Below are 13,991 nucleotides of genomic sequence, written 5' to 3' on the forward strand. Positions count from 1 at the left end.
ACTATTGCCCACCTCTAGCACCAAATTACTCGCGAAGTGGCAAGGGCCCTTTGTGGTCACACGGCAGGTTGGGGACGTGGATTACGAGGTAGCGCGGTCGGACAGGGGCAAAAACAAGCAGGTCTACCACATCAACCTCCTAAAGAGGTTGAACAATGCTGTCCCTTTCGCGTTTGCGTCTACGTTACCGGAGAGGGAAGAGCTCGGACCGGACGTCCCTAGCCCAGGCCCCACCCCCCCGTTGGTCAGGGCGAGGGTCTCTCAGGGAGTCAGGCGCGGGACATTGCCAGTCTGCAACTCCGGTACGCCAACGCCTTTTCGACCCTGCCCGGTCACACCCCGCTAATTACTCACAACATCGAGACGCAGCCCGGGTTAACGGTGCGGACACGCCCCTACAGGCTACCCGTCCACAAACAAGATGTGGTGCGGCGTGAATTGGCAACCATGTTGGAGTTGGGCGTGGTCGAGGAGTCTCACAGTGACTGGTGCAGTCCCGTCGTGCTTGTGGGGAAGCCGGACGGGTCTGTCCGGTTCTGTGTAGACTACCGTAGAGTGAATGCGGTGTCGAAGTTTGACGCCTACCCAATGCCTCGGATCGACGAACTCGTGGGCCGGCTTGGCATGGACACCTATTACACGACCCTGGACTGCACGAAGGGCTACTGGCAGATTCCGCTGTCTCCAGCAGCCCGGGAAAAAACGGCGTTCTCCACTCCGCTCGGTCTGTACCAGTTTAAGGTGCTTCCGTTCGGGTTGTTCGGGGCCCCGGCCACGTTTCAGCGGCTGATGGACCGGGTGTTACGGCCCCACGCCGCGTATGCTGCTGCCTACATTGATGACATCGTCATCTATAGTGGAACGTGGGAGCAGCATATGCGGCAGGTGGCGGCTGTTCTTCAGTCGCTGAGACGGGCGGGGCTCACGGCCAACCCGAAGCAGTGCGTGATCGGGCGGAGGGAGATCCAGTATCTGGGGTACCACCTGGGGGGGGGAAGGCCCGGCTACAGGTCGCAAAGACCGCAGCGGTCGCCGCCTCCCCTCGGCCCAGGACCAAGAAAGAGGTGAGGCGGTTCTTGGGGCTGGCAGGGTACTACCGGCAGTTTGTACCACACTTCTCCGACCTGGCCAGCCCCTTGACCGACCTCACCCGCAAGAGGGCCCCAGATACAGTCCAGTGGTCGGAGCCATGTCAGGTGTCGTTTGATGCTATTAAAACAGCCCTCTGTGGAAAGTCAGTCCTGTGTGCTCCTGACTTTGATCTCCCTTTTTCCCTGCAGACGGACGCGTCGGATAGGGGGTTGGGCGCGGTCCTGACCCAGCAGGTGGAAGGGGTCGACCGCCCGGTGCTGTACCTGAGCAGAAAACTATCAGACAGGGAGGGTCGGTACAGCACAGTCGAAAAGGAGTGTCTCGCCATCCGATGGGCGGTCGGCGCCCTTCGCTACTACCTGCTGGGGCGCGCGTTCACCCTCTACTCCGACCACGCCCCCCTCCAGTGGCTCCACCGCATGCATGAAGGATGTCAACGCAAGGATCACCCGGTGGTATCTCGCGTTGCAGCCCTTCAACTTTCGGGTCGTGCACAGGCCCGGGGCGCAGATGGCCGTGGCGGACTTCCTCTCCCGTTCCGGGGGGGGGGAGTAAGTTGGCGGCCGGATATGCCCCGGCCTGTGTCGGGCGGTGGGGGTATGTGGGGGGGGACGTGCGACGTCTGGCCTGCAGGGGGAGGTAGGGGACGGTTGGGAACACACCGGATTGGCTGGGGGGGTTGGACCTGGTTGCGAGCAGGTGCCCGCGATCAGGTCCAATCAGGGAATGTGTATTTATGTGCCTGCTTTGTGTTGCAGTAGGAGAGAGATGTTACCTGAGAGAGATGTTACCCGTGAGAGAGAGAGATCGACAGACTGTGCTCAACATCTCTGGAATCAGGAAGCCCATGGATCGAGCATTATGATTTAGTTTGGAGCATGTCTTTTGTTTGCTTTACGAAATAAACGATTTCCCAACAAAGAGAGGAAGGAAACTGGTCTCCCCGCGCTCCTTAACCTGCTACAGTATAATATTGACAATTGCTATAACTGAAGGAAACACTTAATGCTAGTGAAATAAATGTTGGAACAGGAAAAAGCCAATTAATGTATATTGGGTTTTTGAATGCCGTTACTCAGTACTAAACTAAATATTTTGCGTCCCTTCAAGATGGGTGTGCGAGAATAGAAAAATATAGTGCCATACGTCAATATGAATTTCATTCATAGCATTTCCGAATGGATGGTCAATGGTCAGATACAGATCCTGTTATAACGATAATTGAATGAAAGCTCTGGTCTACTTCTAATATTATAACTAAATAAGTGTATATTTATAGATATAGCCTATTATATACATTTTAATATTTAAATAATTAAATACAATAACGGCTTTAAACCTGTGACATGCCTTCCTTTTCTTTTGCCTTTTCTTTTCAATGGGCCTACTCTCATGGTTGCTATGGTGGTTGCAGCCCCCTCTGCTCCTTGCTAGTGATGGATTCAATTATTATTTTCCTTGACTCAGTTCGCTTCGGTCAGTTCGCCAAGAAGAATCATTCAGAATCGTTTGTTTGTTTGTTCGTTCAGTCGAGTTTCCGGTAGCGCTGAATCGAATCATGGAATGCTCGGTTCTCAGCTGAGTCAGTCAGACTCAGCTCCTCCCTCGTTCTCATTCTCAAACGATCGTGGAAGTCGGTCATCAATCAACATTACAACTTTAACCAAACGCAGCGGGATGGGGGGGGGGGTGTAGTTGATTATTGGATGTTTAACATATCAGCAAGATAATAGACTTGATTGAGCAATGATGCTGGGGGTCCCGGCTCGGGTGGAGAACGAACCATGAAAGAACGAGACAGATTGACGAGACATTCAAATATTTGATTTATCTGGCATGACACAGAAAGTACAAAGACAGCATGCATTTACCATTTCACTGATATCGAATCGTATTATCGTACGCTCGCTCACTAAGCCTCTTCCCTCTTCCCCACTCACAGTCAGTGAGCGAACTGCGATTCAGCGACTGGTCTGGGAGGAGTCGAGTCTGAGAACAAACGAGGCAAATGAGAATATGTTTCTTATTTCCCAGCTCTTCCCTGCTCTTGACACGAATGATGTACGTCACCACCACTCTGGTACAGACATGGCAATCTCTCTGCTCCACTTTCTTCCAAGGGGAGGATAACAGCATCGTAAGAGGTGAAAACCATTATAAGTCGGGGCATGTGTAGATTTGCAGTTATGCCGATGGGGAGACTGTCGGTCTTGTCCACGAGTGTGACGTCACAGACGTGAAGTATAGTCTTTCTCATTGTGTTTTCTCTACAGTCTTTTATTGAAAATTGCACAACAAACGGTCAAACGCTTGGCATGAAAGATTATCATAAATCCACAATCAACATATGTGTAATCGAGGGCATATATAGACAGGGACCAGAAAATAATTACTTTCTCTCCATTGAAACCGATTCATTTTTTACGATCTCATAGGTCCCATGGTGGTCTAACGGAAGGGGCAGACTTACGAGCTCTATAGAAAAGAAAAGGCCAAAAAAACGTAGGCATGTCACATGTTTAAAGCCGTAATTGTATTTAATAAATTAAATATTAAAATATATATTATATATATAAATATACAATTATCTAGTTAGAATATTCTAAGTAGACCATAGCTTTTATTCAATTATCGTTATAACAAGATCTGTATCTGACCTTGACCATCCTCTCGGAAATTCTAAGAATGAAATTCATATTGACGGTATGGCACCATATCCCTATTCTCTTCTCAATGCTGTGGAACGCTCCGTTCACTTGCATGGGCCTTCCTGACTTCCGGTGGGGAATTATTTTTAACTTCAGGGCTTAACGTGTTTTTAAAGTTGTTAAATAAAATAACCACAAACTAACATGGATTTGCTTCGATTGCCTGTGACCAGGCTATTGAGCAAACATGCAACCGAGATTCCAAGACAAAAGATGGTTGGACAGGGATAACTCAGAATCGAGCTGCAGTTTATCGCTGGATATTATCCCAACATGAAAAGGCTGCTATAACAAGACAATGTGAGTCAACGGCAGATAAATCTCCTGAAAAACAGAAACGAAAAGACCTTGACAGCACACGGATTCATGCTGATGAAAAGGCTGTGACTAGAATAAGTTCCACCCTAGATTCCATGCTGAACCCTTTTGACACACACCACGATGGTATTGTGTGTCTTAGCTCTGGGGCAGTAGCAGTTGAAGAAATCAAGAAGGATTTGCTGGCAGCTCCAGACAAGGGGGAAAAAGCTGTCAAAGAGTTTATGGACCAGCGACTTTTGTCAAGATCTGTCGACGTATTCGCTCCCATCAAGGCACTAAAACTGAAAACCTTTAGTGACCAGGCAAAGATGAAGAAGAAATCTGCAGAGGGCAAGTATGTGATTTTACGGACTGACAAGAAGCTGTTCTCCAGACTGCTCATAATAGGTCAGAGTAGAAAAATTGACCTTAGGGAAATTGTATCCTACTCCCTTGGAACGGTTTCCTATCCTCTAGCCAGGAAGGATGGTTCAATTGCCAAAACAAACAAATCAGCTCTCATGGATTTATTAGAGGCTAAATGTGGGGACTGCCTAGTTGATAAAATCGATAAAAAGTTTGATGGCAGCGCGGCCATACAAGCCCTTCAGTCCAGACCATCCATCTTTGGAGAGCTTGCTGAGACCATACTACAGTACTTAGTCAATCTTGCTCTGCAGTACAAGTGTGAAAGGGTAGACTTTGTGATAGACCGGTATCCTGAAATGAGCTTTAAAAATGTAGAACGGTCACGTAGAGCTGTTGGTGGCATACAACGGGTGCACATTTATGGAAGGGACCAGAAGACACAAACCTAATGGAAAAAGTTTCTATCTGATGGAACAAACAAAGCGGTACTGGCTGAATTCCTCTTCGATGTGTGGAAAGATGCTGATCTAACTGTTGTGGGCAAGGACTTGACTGTGTACATAGCACATGGAGAACTGTGTCACTGCTTGAAGGTAACAGATAGTTCACAAACTGTAAGTGCTGTTAAGGATATTCAATATGATCATGAGGAATTATGCGACACAAGGGTGTTCCTACATGCACATTATGCTGCACAGGAACATGAAACAGTCATCATTAAGAGCCCTGATAAGATCAGATAAGATAAGATAGTCCTTTATTAATCCCCCTTGGGAGAAATGCACAGGTGACCAGCAGTACAGTGGGAAAACAGTATATATACAATAAATTTACTAATTTAAAACAGAATTATAGTACAAAACATACTATATACATGTAACTGTCCGTTTGTAGGTGACCAGTGTGTTAAGTAAATAAATAAATAAATAAATATGATGAAATCTGATGGATAATATAAATATAAATAAATTAAATAAATAGCAAATAACAAGGTTAACAACAGTCAGTCCTAAGGTGTGGGGTTTAGTCCTTAATCAGGTTGGGAAAAAGGGAGCTGTTGGGGCTTTGGAGACGTTGGGAGCGGGGGGTTGAGGTGTTATAAAGTCTGATAGCTGATGGGATGAAAGAGCCCCCCAAGCACTTTGAGGCACGTGGCTGAGTGAGTCTGTGGCTGAATGTGCTCCTGAGTTGCCTCAGCTCGGCGTAGAGAGGGTGAGAGGGATTGTCCATGATCGCCTGCAGCTTTCCCCTCATCCTCCTCTCTGTCACAGCCTCCACATAGTCCAGATTCATCCCCACCACAGAGCTCGCCTCCCTCACCAGGTTATTCAGCTTGTTGGCACCTCCGCTCCCGATGCCTCCTCCCCAGCACACTACAGCAAAGAAGGTGGCACTGGCTACCACAGACTGGTAGAACATCCGTATAGTAGCCTAGTGCACACATTGAAAGACCTGAGCCTCCTCAGGAAGAACAGCCTACTCTGTCCCTTCCTGTAGAGGGCCTCAGTGTTGTCTGACCAGTCCAGTTTATTGTTCAGATGCACCCCAAGGAACTTTTAGGTGTCCACCATCGCCACCTCCTCCCCTTTTATGGAGGGAAGATAAAGTATTTTAAGAAACTGCATTACCCTCACACAGCCACAAGGGGAGCAAGACCTTATTGAAGGCTGCTCCCTCCACAGAAGGCAGCACCTTTAGATAGGTGAAGAAGCCGAAGCCATTACATCACCCCGGCCACGCCCACTGCATAGGCCACGCCCACTTGACGTCCTCTATCGGAGGACGTCAAGTGAAGAGGCCAGAGATCAATAGGTAGACGGCAGAGAGCCACCGGGCCTAAGCCCGGGGGCTTGAAGTAGATCACGGTATTTTCCTCTCCACGCGTTAGATACAATTCCCTCCCTTAAGCTTCATAATTTACCATACCGAAACATGCCTACTTTATAACAAATAAAGTGAGTTAAAAGCAACCCGGGATTGGACTATTTTCTTCGAAGAATGCTGCAACAGGGTGCTCTTTCTGCGCCGGAAGTCCACCACCAGCTCCATGGTTTTCCCGGTTTTGAGCTGAAGGTGGTTCCCGTCACACCATCCCATAAAGTTCTCAACTAGTTCCCTGTACTCCTCCTCCCTATTGTCTGTGATGCATCCGACAATGGAGGAATCGTCAGAAAACTTCTGCAGGTGACATGTTCAGGAGTTGTAGCAGAAATCTGAGGTGTAGAGGGAGAACAAAAACGGTGAAAGTACAGTTCACTGGGGTGTGCCGGTGTTGCTTGTCTCCACGTCTGACAAGCAGTGTCGCAGCCTGACATACTGCGGCCTGTCCGTGAGGTAGTTTGTAATCCATGCCACCATGTCAGGATCCACCTGCATCACTTGGAGCTTCTCCGCCAGCCGGACTGGCTGGACGATATCGAAAGCACTGGAGAAGTCGAAGAACATGATCCTCACCATGCTCTGCGGCCTCTCCAAGTGTGTGTAAGCTCTGTGAAGCAGGCAGATGATGGCATCCTCCACGCCGATGTCAGTCTGGTACGCAAACTGCAGTGGGTCCAGGCAGTCACGCACCGAGGGCGTGAGGTGCTCCAGGACCATCATCTCGAAGGTTTTCATGACGTGTGACGTTAGAGCCAAAGGTCTTTTGGAGCACTGGGTCGTCCCTTCTTCGGCACAGGGACTACACAGGATGTATTCCAGAGTGTTGGCGCCTTTTTCAGCCTCAGGGAGAGGCCGAAAAGATGCTTGAACACTCCTGCCAGCTGCTCCGCACAGATCTTGAGCACCCTCGGGCTGATGTCGTCCGGTCCTCTGGCCTTGTATGTCCTGATCCGTCTCACGTAGCTGATGTTGATGATTGGGGTTTTTGTTTCTGGGGTCGCTGGGATAGTTTGGGGTGTGATGAGGGGATGACTGCCCTCTGGGCTGGACATTGGTCCAGCCTCCCTGTAAGTGTGGAAAGGGAGAGAGAGAGAGGGTGGTGCTGGGAGGGGAGGTGCAAAAGCTGCCATCCCCGGGTCTTGTGGTGCAGCAGAGAGATGAATAGTGCAAGAGGGGGGTGTAGTCCAGTTGGTGAGTCAAATCTGTTAAAAAAACAGGTTTAGCTCGTCGGCCCGTATTTTTTGTCCCCTCCTGTGATCCTCCAGCATTTTTCATGCCAGTGATGGTTCTCACCCCCGCCCACACCTCTTGGGGGTTGTTCTGCTGCAGCTTCCCCTCTATTCTGTTCTTGTAGCAGTCTTTATTCCTCCTCAGTTCCCTCCTCAGCCCTCTCTGTATTTCCCTCTGTGTGTCCTTATTGTCTCCTGCCATGAAGGTTCTCCTCTTCCGGTTCAACAGGACTTTGATGTCCCTGTTGATCCAGGGTTTGCTGTTGGGGAAGCAGCGAACCTTCTTGGTAGGGCATTGAGTGAGACCCTCAATATCGTCGCTGTAGTCTTCCTGAAACATCTCCCAGTCTGTTGTCCTGTAGCACTCCATCAGGGCCTCCTCAGCCTCCACAGACCACTGCTGCACAGTCCTGGTGGTGATTGGCTGTCTCCTCACAAGCGGCTTATCGGAGACAGTTGTATCAAGCAGTGGTCTGATTTGCCCAGGGGGGGAAGGGCTGTTGCACTGTGTTACGTGTGTGTTTTTCCTCTGCTGTCTTGTGTACTGCTCCAGGTACCAGCCTCCCCATCGGACTGGTCAGACACACCTGCAGCCCCTCAGCATCAGGTGGACTGCTATAAAGCTGCAGGGATGAAAGCATACGAGGCCAGTGGGCCAGATAGGCGAACCGAGTTGGGGTCGCTAACGGTCACGAGTCAGAGCTACGTGGTGCTCTTCGTCGTGGCATTGCTCCCTCAGTGGAGGGATAGTGTTATTGGTTGTTTATGTCTTAACATAGGACTCATTTATGGTAAATAAATAGTATATTGGTATAAATCTTTCTGTTCTCTTTCGTTCTTTAAACACCCGGTTTATTATTAATTGTTGCTCCCCTCTTCCCCCTGGACACCACAGTAGGGGTCGTAACACACTGTATGCCTCCTTAACATTGGCGTACAGTAAGTCCAATGTCTTATCCCCTCTGGTGCTGCATGTCACATACTGGGTGAAGTCAGTCAGTGTCTTTGAGGTGTTACCATGGTTGAAGTCCCCATTCACTATAATGAGAGCGTTGGGATGCCGAGTTTGCAGGTCTGCAACGGTGGAGTGAATGACGTCACAAGCCCGTGCCGCCACAGCCGATGGTGGAGTGTAAGCAACAACAATAATGTCTGCCGAGAACTCACGGGGCAGATAGTAAGGGCTCAGTCCAACAGCTAACAGCTCGACATCAGGCGTGCACAGGATTTCCTTCGTGGTAACATGTCCAGGTTTGAACCATTTGGAGTTAACAAAGACGGCAAGTCCACCACCCAACTTCTTACCGCTCTGTTTGTCTCTGTCCGCCCGAACTAGGCAGGCTAAATTGCCTGCCAGAATACACCCCCCCCCCCCGCCAAATGTCCCCTGTTAAGTCTGAAATTGCTGGAGTCACATCCATTGACCTGAAAATGTAACCCCAATAAATTTGAAGTGTCTCAGACTTTGCAAACAAGAAATAGGAGGGGGGGGGTGTATTTTGGCAGGCTAAATTGCCTGGCAGAATACAACCCCCCCCGCTAAATGTCCCCTGTTGTGACTACACGTCTGCAATTTCTACAGTCACATCCAGTGACCTAACGATGTAACCCCAATAAATTTGAAGTGTCTCAGACTTTGCAAACAAGAAATAGGAGAGGGGTGATGAATATGGCATGCTAAATTGGCTGGATATTGAATATATCCAGTATATATATATATATTCAATATGTATTGAATATATCCAATATCCTTCACAGGCCACCACAGTTCTGTGGTGGCCTCTCTCGATGGCGAGGCTGTGCTCACTGAGTCTGTACATAGTAAAGGATTTCCTTTTTGGATCAGTCACAGTTAAATGTTCTTTCTAGGGTAGGCTACCAAGAGGTTGTCAAAATGAATATGAGTAAATAACATAATGCATAAATGTATTACTTTTAACTATTTAACTATTACGTATTTAAGTGCTCTCGTAATTCATTATCGTGAATGTTGTAGCGTGGGTCGTCGGAGGTTCCATTGCGATGTCTTAAAACTTACAACCTAAAATATGCCATTGCTTTCTGTGATAAGTTGCTCAACTTGTGATGTTCTGATATAATAGAAACACTAATTTTGACTAATATTGTCAGAAGGAAGAGCGCCTCGAACTAAATGAAAGTATGGGGCGTTGACAATAAGTGAATGCGCGTTCACGCGAAGGGGGGTTGTAATATGCGGAGGGGTCGAGATTCGGCACAACACTGGCTAGTTCCACTGAGCAGTCTGATATCTTCCCGTTCAGCCATGTCTCTGTCAGGCACAACACACTGCACTCCCGGTACTTGCGCTGTCAGGTAATAAGGGCTGATAGTTTGTCCGTCTTGTTGGGCAGTGAGCGTACATTCCCCCTGATGACTGAGGGAAGACAGGGCTTGTATCTCCACCTCCTCTCCATCTTCTTGTTCCTCACCATGGCTCCTGCTCTGGTCCCACGCCGCCTTAACCTCAACTCCCTCGGGATCCCCTTCGGGCACACCACTGGTCGATCCCGGTGCTGGAGGAGCTCGTCTCGTGAATAGACGTTGGCCCCTTGTTGCTGTTGTTTGGTGGTCGCAGTGATCGTCCAGCACATTGTTGTTGTTGCACAACCGTTTAAGAGCCCTATTGATTTATAATTGAACTCAAGATTTATGCCTACGTATTAACAAAGCCTAGAGTTGAAGTTCTAAAAAGTAATATCTAGATAAAAAGTTTAAAAAAAAAAAGGAAATAGAAAAAGGGGGTCGGGAGCTGCTTTATCGGGCTGCCACTCGCTGCGGCGCCATGGCAACAATCATGCGCCTTTCATGGCAAGGGCGCTTGTGTTGTTTGCGAAAAAGGAAGAATAGCTCTCTGCATTTACACATCTGGTAAGCAGTTTTGAATGGGACCAGTCTACATTTGATGTGCTGTGCAAATATGTGTGCCACTTGTATGGCCAGTCATCTGCAGAAAATGTTAACGATGCAAGGTATAAAGCATTCTGCATGGCATCATCAGCTTTGCCGGAACTCTCAATGCCCCCTACAAGTGACGCCCTGCACCAACACGGCAAAGGGCAAACTACCTGCAATAATGAGACATTTTCTCAAAGGTATAATGTCTGCCCCTTCACCCATTGGCAATGGATGGCACATTGAGGATGGGGAGTTAAAAGTTACATGGATGACTAAAAATCCTGCCCCTGAGAGTGTGTTAAAGGTAGTCCACTGCAGCTGCAAGCAGATCAAATGCGAGATGGGAAGATGTTCCTGTATGTCTGCAAGACTGTCCTGTATGGATTTGTGTCTGTGCCAAAATTGTGCCAATATTTCCATGGAAACAGAGGATATAACCACATGGGAGATGGCTCTGATGATAGTGATAGGGATAACTAAGAGATGGACAATATCTCCCTTGTTCAGAATACGCAAAGTCACAGCGACCTTCTTCTTCAATACTTAAACGGTTAATTATCTAATCAAAATGTGAGTTTTTGCCAAATTTGAGAAAAATTTGTAATGAGCATTCTTTTTTTAAGTTAAAGGCCCACTATGCAACTTCGGGCATTTCTTCGCTGTTTTCTTGGTTTTGGCACGCACATTTCTCTACACAGCGCCCCCTACAGCTTCGTAGTAGATATTTTACAACACTGTCGTAACAACTCGTTGACGACCCTTCCCCATGCACTTCTACGCGAGCCATGTGCATTTGTTTTCAAAGAAGCCGGCGATTGCGTGGAGCCATGTCAGAAGTAGATGTTCATAAAGTGTAGGCAAGGTTATACATTTTAAAAAATGGTGTATTTGTATTGCAATAAACATAAATCCATAATTTTTTATAGTTGACAGGGAGAATTTATACCCTAGATTATAATTGTTTTATCTTAGGTTGAACAGAACAATCTGTAAGAATGTTGGCCAACATAATAATCGAAATAAACAAGAACCTGGATTCGGGGGTTCAGTCTGTATCTGGGGGACGAGACAGACGAACAGCAAAACACCCATTGAAACAAAGGTGTTTATATGGTTGCAACCAAGCAAGCTAGAAACATACAGGGCTCACAACAAAACGGTCGAGAAAACAATTTTTACAGGGCACACAACAAAATGGTTGAGCAAACACATTTGTACAGAGACTATCAACATCAAGAATACCACGAAGACAAAGTTCACCCAAGGGTACTTTCAATTTCAAAAGCAACACGGCCAAGTCGGCGTCTGATTTGCAGTCTTCTTTTTCTTTCAGTTCACGCTATTCCTGAAAAGCTTGCCCAACGTTTACTCGTGTCTGGTCTCTCTGTCGGTCAGTCTCCCTTTTCTCTTCTTCTGTTCCTCCGACATTGGGTTTCTCTGTCTCTTTTTAGTCGGCTGATCTATGATGAATGTAACAATCCCTTAGTTACTTGTGTTTATATCGAGCCGGTTCCGTGTTTAGGGGTCTGTGCCGTAAAGCAATTCGTTACTTCATGAGACCCGAGACTCCCGCGAGAGTGGGCGGCGGGTCGCCGGCAGAAACATATTCCTTTTCTCCGCCAAGATGCGCAAGGGGGAGTCGAAACAACGAACAATCGAACATAAATGTATAATAGAACCATCGCAATGACTCTTAGCCTGTTATATTAAGGTAAATCAAGCCAAAAAAGTTGCATAGTTTCCCTTTCACTCGTGTCTGATCTCTTTTCTGGTCCATTCTTCTTTTGTTCCACCGACGGTCGCCTCTTGGGTCCCTTATCAGTCGATTGATCCATGATGAATGCAACAATTACCTCGCAACTAACTGTTTATATCTAGCCGGTGCCATGTTTGGGTGTGTGTCTGTGCCGTAAAGCATTTTCGAAACTACAATCGGACTACATTTTCGAGGCGCGATTGGATGCTTCTGCTGCGTCACATCCGGATTGTGTCGGTCCGAACAGAGCAAGTTGCATATGCGCTTTTTCCTTGGAGAGGTGACATGGGGCAATGACACACCCACCAAACGACCCAGAAATGGTTGCAGAACCATCAGAATAACTCTCAACCAGCATAATTAATGTAATTTTGGCTAAAAAAGTTGCATAGTGGGCCTTTAAATACTAAAAATAAAAACAAAACGGGAGGTTACAGTGCCCTTGACCTTCAACATAGAATCAGTTCATCTACTAATAAAGTGTGAGGTTGTGCCTATTTGAGGAGAATTTATCAAAGCATTCTTGAGATATGGCTTTAACAATGTTAAGAAAAAAAAATAGAATGACCTGCTGTGACATCAACATTTGTTTTGTTCAGGTAAATATTGATTTATACCATTTTGTGTACAGATTCTGAACTGTACTGCATCTTTTGTTGTATTGTTAATTTTTTGGCATTATTCCATATTTTGATTGATGTCAGCCATTTTGGGCCAGTGTTCTTTATTTTATTTTATTATTTATTTCCTCTTATAACACAGAATCTACTGGAATTTTCAATGTATAAAACATCATTGTTTAGCAAAATGTAACATGTATATGTTCAATTGTACAGGTTGCTATTCACTTAAGTTGAAGCGTTATCTCCATTTTGTTTGTCTATTTCATGGTCTAAATTGAAATTTAAGGACAGTAATGATTTTCTTTAAAAAATGAATGTAAATAAATGTACAAGCCAAACCTGCTGCATAAGATTTTCGTTTTTTTGTAATTCTTATTTGAATACATTTGCAGGATATTTTGAGGATGTCCACAACGGTATAAAAAAAAGTAGTGCCCAGACGTGGGAACGAAAATCACCTTCTAGACACTTTTTCCTAGTTCACCTTATGGCCTATGCATGGTCCTTCCCGACTTCCGGCGGTGAATTATTTTTCCTACAGGGCTATACGTTTTCTTTAAAGTTGCTAAATAAAATAACATCATTTCACGGTTACATAAAATAACATAATCAGCAAAGACAATGGTTTTATAGCCATGATTTAACAGTCCCTCCAGAAAAACTTGATTATGCGATCGCATAATTCAACGCATAATCAGCCAAAGTCTGCATATTAATGCATTTTTCATGCATTTTTTTAAAATATACCACACTTTCACCGCATCAATTTATGATTTTCGCGCAAAATATGCGGGGCTTGCATGATTTCATAATCCACGCATTTTCGTTGCAAAAAAGTCACATATACGATGGACAATATCTTAGCAGAAAGTTGAAAAATGTTGCGTTTACTTCACACAAGGGCAGCCATTGGTCCCTGTTGCCATGGGAATGTTATGAAGTGACATAATTACGCGACGTGAACGTCAACGAGAAGCTGTATTTTCGCACGTTCCCGAAATGTTTGCAAGTTCCCACAATTTCGTTGCATAAAATTGCATAAATATGCCGCGTATTTCATTTAATTTTTTAAGAAAACGTGCCGTATAATCAAGGATTTTTGGCCGCAACAATCACA

The sequence above is a fragment of the Gadus chalcogrammus genome, chromosome 20, assembly GCF_026213295.1.
Source record: "Gadus chalcogrammus isolate NIFS_2021 chromosome 20, NIFS_Gcha_1.0, whole genome shotgun sequence".
In the NCBI taxonomy this organism is placed as follows: Eukaryota; Metazoa; Chordata; class Actinopteri; order Gadiformes; family Gadidae; genus Gadus; species Gadus chalcogrammus.